Raw genomic sequence first — 9,915 nt, 5'->3', positions numbered from 1 at the left:
CTGGGTTTTTTTTTTTAGTATAGTTTTTAGGCTCTTGTTATCATTGGTGGATTTGTTTTTTGGTTTGGTTGCTCTCTTATTTCTTTCTTTCTTTTATAACTTTAAAATACTTTTTAAATAATTTTTTATTTTAATAACTTTATTTTATTTTATGTTATCTTCTTCTTCCTTTCTCTTTCTTTTTTCTCCCTTTTATTCTGAGCCATGTGGATAACAGACTCTTGGTGCTCCAGGCAGGCATCAGGGCTGTGCTTCTGAGGTGGGAGAGTGAAGTTCTGGACATTGGTCCACAGGAGACCTCCCAGCTCCACGTAATATCAAATGGCAAAAATTTCCCAGAGATCTCCATCTCTACACCAAGACTGAGCTCCACTCAGTGACCCGCAAGCTACAATGCTGGACACCCTATGCCAAAAATGTAGCAAGAGAGGAACACAACTGCACCCACTAGCAGAGAGGCTGCCTAAAATCATAATAAGGCCATAGACACGCCAAAACACACCATCAGATGTGGACCTGCCCACCAGAAAGACAAGATCCAGCCTCATCCACCAGAACACAGGCACTAGTACCCTCCACCAGGAAGCCTACACAACCCACTGAACCAACTTTAGCCACTGGGGGCAGACACCAAAAACAACGGGTACTAAAAACATGCAGTCTGCAAAAAGGAGTCCCCAAACACAGTAAGTTAAGCAAAACGAGAAGGCAGAGAAACACACAGCAGATGAAGGAGCAAAGTAAAAACCTACCAGATATAACAAAAGAAGAGGAAATAGGCAGTCTACCTGAAAAAGAATTCAGAATAAAGATAGTAAAGATGATCCAACATCTTGGAAATAGAATGGAAAAAATAAAAGAAACGTTTAACAAGGAACTAGAAGAACCAAAGAGCAAACAAACAACAACGAACAACACAATAAATGAAATTAAAAATTCCCTACAAGGGATCAATAGCAGAATAACTAAGGCAGAAGAACGGATAAGTGACCTGGAAGGTAAAATAGTGGAAATAACTACTGCAGAGCAGAATAAAGAAAAAACATTGAAAAGAATTGAGGAGAGTCTCAGAGACCTCGGGGACAACGTTAAATGCACCAACATTTGAATTAAGGGTCCCAGAAGAAGAAGAGACAAAGAAAGTGACTGAGAAAATACTTGAAGAGATTATAGTTGAAAATTTCCCTAATACGGGAAATGAAATACTTAATCAAGACCAGGAAGTACAGAGCGTCCCATACAGGATAAATCCAAGGAGAAACACACCAAGACACATATTAATCAAAGTATCAAAACTTAAATACAAAGTAAAAATATTAAAGCACAAATGGAAAAACAACAAATAACACACAAGGGAATCCCGATAAGGTTAGCTGATCTTTCAGCAGAAACTCTGCAAGCCAACAGGGACTGGCAGGACATATTTAAAGTGATGAAGGGGAGAAAACTACAACCAAGATTACTCTACCAAGGAAGGAACTCATTCATATTTGACAGAGAAATTAAAACCTTTACAGACAAGCAAAAGGTGACAGAATTCAGCACCACCAAACCAGCTTAACAACAAACGCTAAAGGAACTTCTCTAGGCAGGAAACACAAGATGAGGAAAAGACCTACAATAACAAACAAAAAACAATTAAAAATGGTAATAGGAACATAAATATGGAAAATTACCTTAAATGTAAATGGATCAAATGCTCCAACCAAAAGACATAGACTGGCTGAATGGAAACAAAAACAAGACCCGTATATATGCTGTCTAACAGAGACCCACTTCAGACCTAAGGACACATACAACATGAAAGTGAGGGGATGGAAAAAGATATTCCCAAATGGAAATCAAAAGAAAGCTGGAATAGCAATTATCATATCAGGAAAAGTAGACATTAAAACAAAGACTCTTACAAGAGACAAAGAAGGACACTACATAATGATCAAGGGATCAACCCAAGAAGAAGATATAACAATTGTAAATATTTATGCACCCAACATAGGAGCACCTCAATACATAAGGCAAATACTAACAGCCATAAAGGGGAAATCAACAGTAACACAATCATAGTAGGGGACTTTAACACGCCACTTTCACCAATGTACAGATCATCCAATATGAAAATAAGTAAAGAAACACAAGCTTTAAATGATACATTAAACAAGATGGACTTAACTGATATTTAAAGGACATTCCATCCAAAAACAACAGAATACAATTTCTTCTCAAGGGCTCATGGAACATTCTCCAGGATAGAACATATCTTGGGTCACAAACCAAACCTTGGTAAATTTAAGAAAATTGACATCGTATCAAGTAACTTTTCCAACCACAGTGCTATGAGACTAAATATCAATTACAGGAATATATCTGTAAAAAATACAAACACATGGAGGCTAAATAATACACTACTTAATAACCAAGAGATCACTGAAAAAATCAAAGAGGAACTCAAAAAATACCTAGAAACAAATGACAATGAAAACATGATGACCCAAAACCTATGGGATGCAGCAAAAGCAGTTCTAAGAGGGAAGTTTACAGCAATACAATCTTACCTTAAGAAACAAGAAACATCTCAAATAAACAACCTAACCTTACATCTAAAACAATTAGAGAAAGAGGAAGAAAAAAACTCCAAAGTTAGCGGAAGGAAAGAAATCATAAAGATCAGGTCAGAAATAAATGAAAAAGAAATGAAGGCAAGGATAGCAAAGATCAATGAAACTAAAGCTGGTTCTTTGAGAAGATAAACAAAATTGATAAACCATTGCCTGACTCATCAAGAAAAAAAGGGAGAAGACTCAAGTCAATAGAATTAGAAATGAAAAAGGAGAAGTAACACTGGCACTGCAGAAACACAAAGGATCATGACAGATTACTACAAGCAACTCTATGCCAATAAAATGGACAACTTGTAAGAAATAGACAAATTCTTAGAAATGCACAACATTCCAAAACTGAACCTGGAAGAAATAGAAAATATGGACAGAACAATAACAAGCACTGAAATTGGAACTGTGATTTAAAATCTTCTAACAAACAAAAGCCCAGGACGAGATGGCTTCACAGGCAAATTATATCAAACATTTAGAGAAGAGCTAACACTTATCTTTCTCAAACTCTTCCAAAATATAACAGAGGGAGGAACACTCCCACACTCATTCTACAAGGCCACGATCTCCCTGATACCGAAACCAAAGAAAGATGTCACAAAGAAAAAAAAAAAAAACGACAGGCCAATATCACTGAAGAACATAGATGCAAAAATCCTCAACAAAATACTAGCAAACAGAATCCAACAGCACATTAAAAGGATCATACAACATGATCAAGTGGGGTTTATCCTAGGAATGCAAGGATTCTTCAATGTACGCAAACCAATCAACGTGATTCACCATATTAAAAAATTGAAAGAGAAAAACGATATGATCATCTCAATAGATGCAGAAAAAGCTTTTGACAAAATTCAACACCCATTTATGATAAAAACCCTCCAGAAAGTAGGCATAGAGGGAAATTTCCTCAACATAATAAAGGCCATATATGACAAACCCACAGCCAACATCGTCCTCAATGGTGAAAAACAGAAACAATTTCCACTAAGATCAGGAACAAGACAAGGTTGCCCACTCTCACCACTTTATTCAACATAGTTTTCAAAGTTGTAGCCATAGCAATTAGAGAAGAAAAAGAAATAAAATGAATCCAAATTGGAAAAGAAGAATTAAAGCTGTCACTGTTTGGGGATGACATGATACTACAAATAGAGATTCCTAAAGATGCTACCAGAAAACTACTAGAGCTAATCAATGAATTTCATAAACTAGCAGGATACAAAATTAATGCACAGTAATCTTTTGCATTCTTATACACTAATGATGAAAATTCTGAAAGTGAAATTAAGAAAACACTCCCATCTACCATTGCAACAAAAAGATTAAAATATCTAAGAATAAACCTACCTAAGGAGACTAAATACTTGCATGCAGAAAATTATGAGATACTGATGAAAGAAATTAAAGATGATACAAACAGATGGAGAGACATACCATGTTCTTGGACTGCAAGAATCAAACTTGTGAAAATGACTCTACTACCCAAAGCAATCTACAAATTCAATGCAATTCCTATCAAACTACCACTGGCATTTTTCACAGAACTAGAACAAAAAATTTCACAATTTGTATGGAAACACCAAAGACCCCGAATAGCCAAGGCAATCTGGAGAAAGAAAAGCGTAGCTGGAGGAATCAGGCTCCCTGACTTCAGACTATACTACAAAGCTATATTAATCAAGACAGTATGGTACTGGCACAAAAACAGAAATATAGATCAATGGAACAGGATAGAAAGCCTAGGGATAAACCCACGCACCTATGGTCAATTGATCTATGACAAAGGAGCCAAGAATATACAGTGGGGAAAAGACACCCTCTTCAATATGTGGTGTTCAGAAAACTGGACAGCTACATGTAAAAGAATGAAATTAGAACACTCCCTAACACCATACACAAAAATAAGCTCAAAATGGATTAAAGACCTAAATGTAAGGCCAGACTGTATCAAACTCTTAGAGGAAAACATAGGCAGAACACTCTATGACATAAATCACAGCAAGATCCTTTTTGACCCACCTCCTAGAGAAATGGAAATAAAAGTAAAAATAAACAAATGGGCCCTAATGAAACTCAAAACCTTTTGCACAATAAAGGAAACCATAAACAACACGAAAAGAGAACCCTCGGCATGGGAGAAAATATTCGCTAATGAAGCAACTGACAAAGGATTAATCTCTAAAATTTACAAGCAGCTCATGCAGCTCAATATCAAAAAAAAGAAACAACCCAATACCAAAATGGGCAGAAGACCTAAATAGACATTTTTCGAAAGAAGATATACAGATTGCCAACTAAACCATGAAAGAATGCTCAACATCATTAATCATTAGATAATTGTAAGTCAAAACTACAATGAGATATCATCTCACATCAGTCATAGTGGCCATCATCAAAAAATCTACAAACAATAAATGCTGGACAGGATGTGGAGAAAAGGGAACCCTCTTGCACTGTCAGTGGGATCGTAAATTGATACAGCCACCACAGAGAACAGTATGGAGGTTCCTTAAAGGATTAAAAATAGAACTACCATACGACCCAGCAATCCCACTACTGGGCATATACCCTGAGAGAACCATAATTCAAAAAGAGTCATGTACCGCAATGTTCATTTCAGCTCTATTTACAGTAGCCAGACATGGAAGCAACCTAAATGTCCATCAACACATGAATGGATAAAGAAGATGTGGTACATATATACAATGGAATATTACTCAGCCATAAAAAGAAATGAAATTGATTTATTTGTAGTGAGGTGGATGGACCTTGAGTGTGTCATACAGAATGAAGTAAGTCAGAAAGAGAAAAACAAATACTGTATGCTAACACGTATATATGGAATCTAAAAAAAACAACTGAAAAAAAATGTCATGAAGAACTTAGGGGTGAGATGGGAATAAAAACGCAGATCTACTAGAGAATGGACTTGAGGATACGGGTAGGGGGAATGGTAAGCTACGATAAAGTGAGAGAGTGGCATGGACATATATACACTACCAAATTTAAAGTAGATAGCTAGTGGGAAGCAGCTGCATATCACAGGGAGAGCAGCTCGCTTCTTTGTGACCACCTAGAGGGGTGGGATAGGGAGAGTGGGAGGGAGAGAGACGCAAGAGGGAAGAGATGTGGGGATATATGTATATATATATAACGGATTCACTTTGTTATAAAGCAGAAACTAACACACCATTGTAAAGCAATTATACTCCAATAAACATGTTAAAAAAATAGAATTAAAATTCAAACACAATCAATTGGAAAATTAATAAATGACCTACCTACAAATAAGGAAGAAGAAACATCTTGGTTTGGAAAAACACAAAAACAAAAATAAAATATCAAACAAATAAAAGTTAAATGATTAACTTGGAGAAAATATTTTCAAAATATATAAAATATAAAGAGATAATATCCCAAATAAATGTACTATTTAAAGTCAAGTAAAAAAGGCCATAACTCCATTACATTAAATGGCAAAAGAGCTGAACAAATACTTTAGAAAAAGACATACAACTGACCCTTAAGTATATGAAAAGATGATAAATCTGCTCATAGAAACAGAAAAGTAATTTACAATGACTTTGAGAAACCATTTCTCACCTCTCAGGTTGTCTGTTCTCTGTTCCTACCTGTTGTGATCCATGCACCATTATCTCATGCATTTATTATTTTAGGTTTATTATACATTGAATAATATGTTAGTGCTAGTCAAGCTACCTATAAGGGACAATGAATAGAGCCTTGTAGATAGAAAGTGCTCAATAAGCAATAGCTATCTTTATATTATTTCATTCCAATCATGAATAATATATGACCTGGAGGCTCCTCCAACAGTTGGGGAGCAATTGGCATGCTCCATCCTGTAAATCCCCATTATACAAATGATTTATATGTGCACACACTTGCTGACAACAATAAAAAGTCTAGAAACAATTCTTTCCTACTTTTGGCGTCAAATAACTTATAGGGTAGTGAACATCCTTGGGAAAGTAATTCCTTTGACTGTATTTTCCCACTCTAAACTGAAAAAGGAGATGGTACTGGCAGCTGAGGAAAAAGTGTCTTTGGTGTATCAAGTATGAACAAGATTGGGTCAAGTGCATGAGTTACCATGGCAACAACAAAATCAGGATGCATCATCTCCCATAGCAACAGAATTGAGGGCGCCTTGTCTGAGTAAAAGCTTTCTCTCCCTGTCAGGTCTTGCTTGAATCCACATCTACAGCTACACCCTGAGGTGCTAGTTGCAAGGATACAAAGAGGCCACAAAGAACTACAGAGTCTGGAATTATAAGTCACGTCAGCATCTTCATCACTTTTCAGGCACACTGCCCATCACTATTACAGAAGGTGTGGGAGAGTAATGTAGTCATGGCTGAAATGCTTGATATCCAAGCATAGGAGTAGCCCACACAAAAATGCCTAAATTTGAGGCTAAATTGGTTAAATGTATCTCCATTCTAAGGCAGTCCCTAATCCCTGCAATGTCCACACCACACCCCATCCAATGTTTCCAGTCCTAGGTGAGAATATAATTACAAACCAAACCTGAAACTATAAACCTGTTGTTTTCAGACTCATTCACACACAGTCAATATGGGAAATATGAAGAACTGTGAAAACTGAGATTATCAGTCACTCAGACTTGTTCATTTTACACCAGTACACAGACTGCTAATATAAAATTTAGTGAAACATATAAATAAAATGATAATTATGTGACATGATGGAGATGCTGGCAAATGCTACAGTGGCATTCATACTGCAATACATAAATGTATCAAATCAACACATTGTCCAACTTAAGTTTATACAATGTTATATGTCAATTATGTCTCAATAAAAAATTAAAAATAAAATTTGGTGAAGCACACTCAGCTAGAAGTGAACTGCCTGATAGCCGAGTGCTGGAGTAGCCTAACCAGAAAATAGTCTTATTTGAGTCTTAACGAGTGGAAAATATCTCCATACGGTAACCTGATGGCCAACCGACTCCTGCATGTGTCCTAGCAATTCCTGAGTAAAGATTACTGTGATCTCTCAGAGTAATGGGATAAAGTCAAGGGGTTGTCTAATTCCCCTACATTTTATCCAACACTTCTCATGTAGCAGCCTGTATTCAAGTAATCATGGGTACAAATGTTTTACACATCCCAGACTCTGTATGCTTCATGATGTTCTGGCAATCTCTTGTGGAGCTCATTTCACAAGGGCACAGGAGGGCTAGATCTTTTTCTCCAGGTTAGAAATCAGAAAATAGAAGTTTGGAGAAAAGGAGGCTGGTTACCAAAGGGTCTTTGATGTGACCAAGGCCCAAACACTCAGCCCTCAAAATGCACAGCCATGATGGGAAAAACCATTGAGAGGAAGAAGCCGAGTAAAGCCACTTGGAGATTTACTGATAAATGACTTCCACAGGGGTGCTGGTACAATGATATGGAGGAGATAGCTGTGTCAGGGAAAGAGGAAATCTGAGCTATGCAAGGTTCCAGTAAGTAGAGCAATAGCAAATGATGGCACAGATGAACACAGAGAAAACTGTGTGAGCGAGAATTAATGGTAATGTGGGGAAATGAATACTGTAAGCCAAAAGATGATCAAATCCATGAGCCTAGTTGAGTCACCTGTCCCCCAAGTAAGGTAGAAAGGCCCAGCGAAGGAGAGGGAGTCTTAATTCTTCTGTCACCAAATGTAATACTACCTGCATCACAGCAAAGACAGCCAAGGGGTAATGCCAGTTTCAAACATCTGGTGGAGGGATGAGCACAGTAATATAATGTTGTAATAAAACAGGAAAGTGTGATGTCAGTACACTTCACTCAGTGCTATGACGTACTTCCAGCCCACACTGACTGAGCGCCGGCTTTGCATTTGCCCCTGTGTGGGCAGATTCAGATTATGAGTCTGCATCACGCAGGGACAAATTGAGTGCCAGTAAGAATAATACTTAAAACAGATTTAAACGCATCAACTGTGATTAAATGTTGGGTTCATAGTGGCTCTAGAGGAACAAAGACCTCATGGTCACCATGATCAAATGCTAGGAAATAGATTCATTATTTGTAAATTGGGTAAGCAGAGGCAAGTAATGAAACAATTATCCTGTGTGTGGCATATGAATGGTAACACTGGTTACCAAATAGTGGATGAGGGAAGGTTCTCATCGGAGAAGAATTCCATCGAATAAGTGAAGAAGGGTAGATAAAATGAAAATATCTCCATTTTCAACCTCAAACGATGCAAGCGCTCTAGGCAATGAGCACCAATATCTGCTCGCTTTACAAAAAGAGGGACAACCATGCTGTATTCACCTCCCAATGGACGAATGTGACACTGCCTCTGAGACATTCTTGCCAAATTATGAAGACTGAACCAGAAGAAGACAAGATGTAAATCCCAATTTGCAGGAAAGGCTGGGGACAGAGGAGTGTGTTAAATGACACCAGTGAAATGAAATCAGCAAAATTCTGCATGTGGATGACTCTCTAGAGCAAAGGACTCATTTCTCATGAGAAAAAGAGAGAGTAAGAGAGGGTGAATTTTACAGAGAATTAGCAGGCATATTGAAAAACTGCAGTGCCTGAGTCTAAATGGGATCCAGAGTTGAAGAAAACAAAGTGAAAACATTGGCATTTAAAAGAGAGAAAGGGAGGGGCTTCCCTGGTGGCGCAGTGGTTGAGAGTCCGCCTGCCGATGCGAGGGACACGGGTTCGTGCCCCAGTCCGGGAGGATCCCACATGCCACGGAGCGGCTGGGCCCGTGAGCCAAGGCCGCTGAGCCTGCGCGTCCAGAGCCTGTGCTCCACAACGGGAGAGGCCACAACAGTGAGAGGCCCGCATACCGCAAAAAAAAAAAAAAAAAAAAAAAGAGAGAGAAAGGGAAACTTTACCTGTGAGTATTGAAGATACTAAGTAATTATTAACTCTTGTTTAGGCATGATAATGGCCTGTATTGTGTCACTAAAGTAGTCTTTGTAAGGAGTCTTTATCTTGGAGAGCTATATTCTGCAATATACGTGGATTACCTGAAAAAAATGTTCGGGATTTGCCTGAAGAAAACCTGGAGGGGTGGGTAAATTAATAGGTTTACATGAAATAAAACTGACCAAGAGCTCATGACAGTTGAAGTTGGGTGGGATTTACATGGGAGCTCGTTATAATAGTTAATTTGTCATGTATCAGTTTGACAGTATTTATAGCAGAAGGTTTTTTTAAAAAAAAAATATCCAAAGCCACAAAACAGACTAATGAAATCAGACTTTCTGGATATAGAGCCAGTATTAGAAGTTGTAAAAGTTAAC

Source organism: Mesoplodon densirostris, chromosome X (assembly GCF_025265405.1).
Source record: "Mesoplodon densirostris isolate mMesDen1 chromosome X, mMesDen1 primary haplotype, whole genome shotgun sequence".
Lineage (NCBI taxonomy): Eukaryota > Metazoa > Chordata > Mammalia > Artiodactyla > Ziphiidae > Mesoplodon > Mesoplodon densirostris.
Note: the sequence above shows the minus strand (reverse complement) of the source record.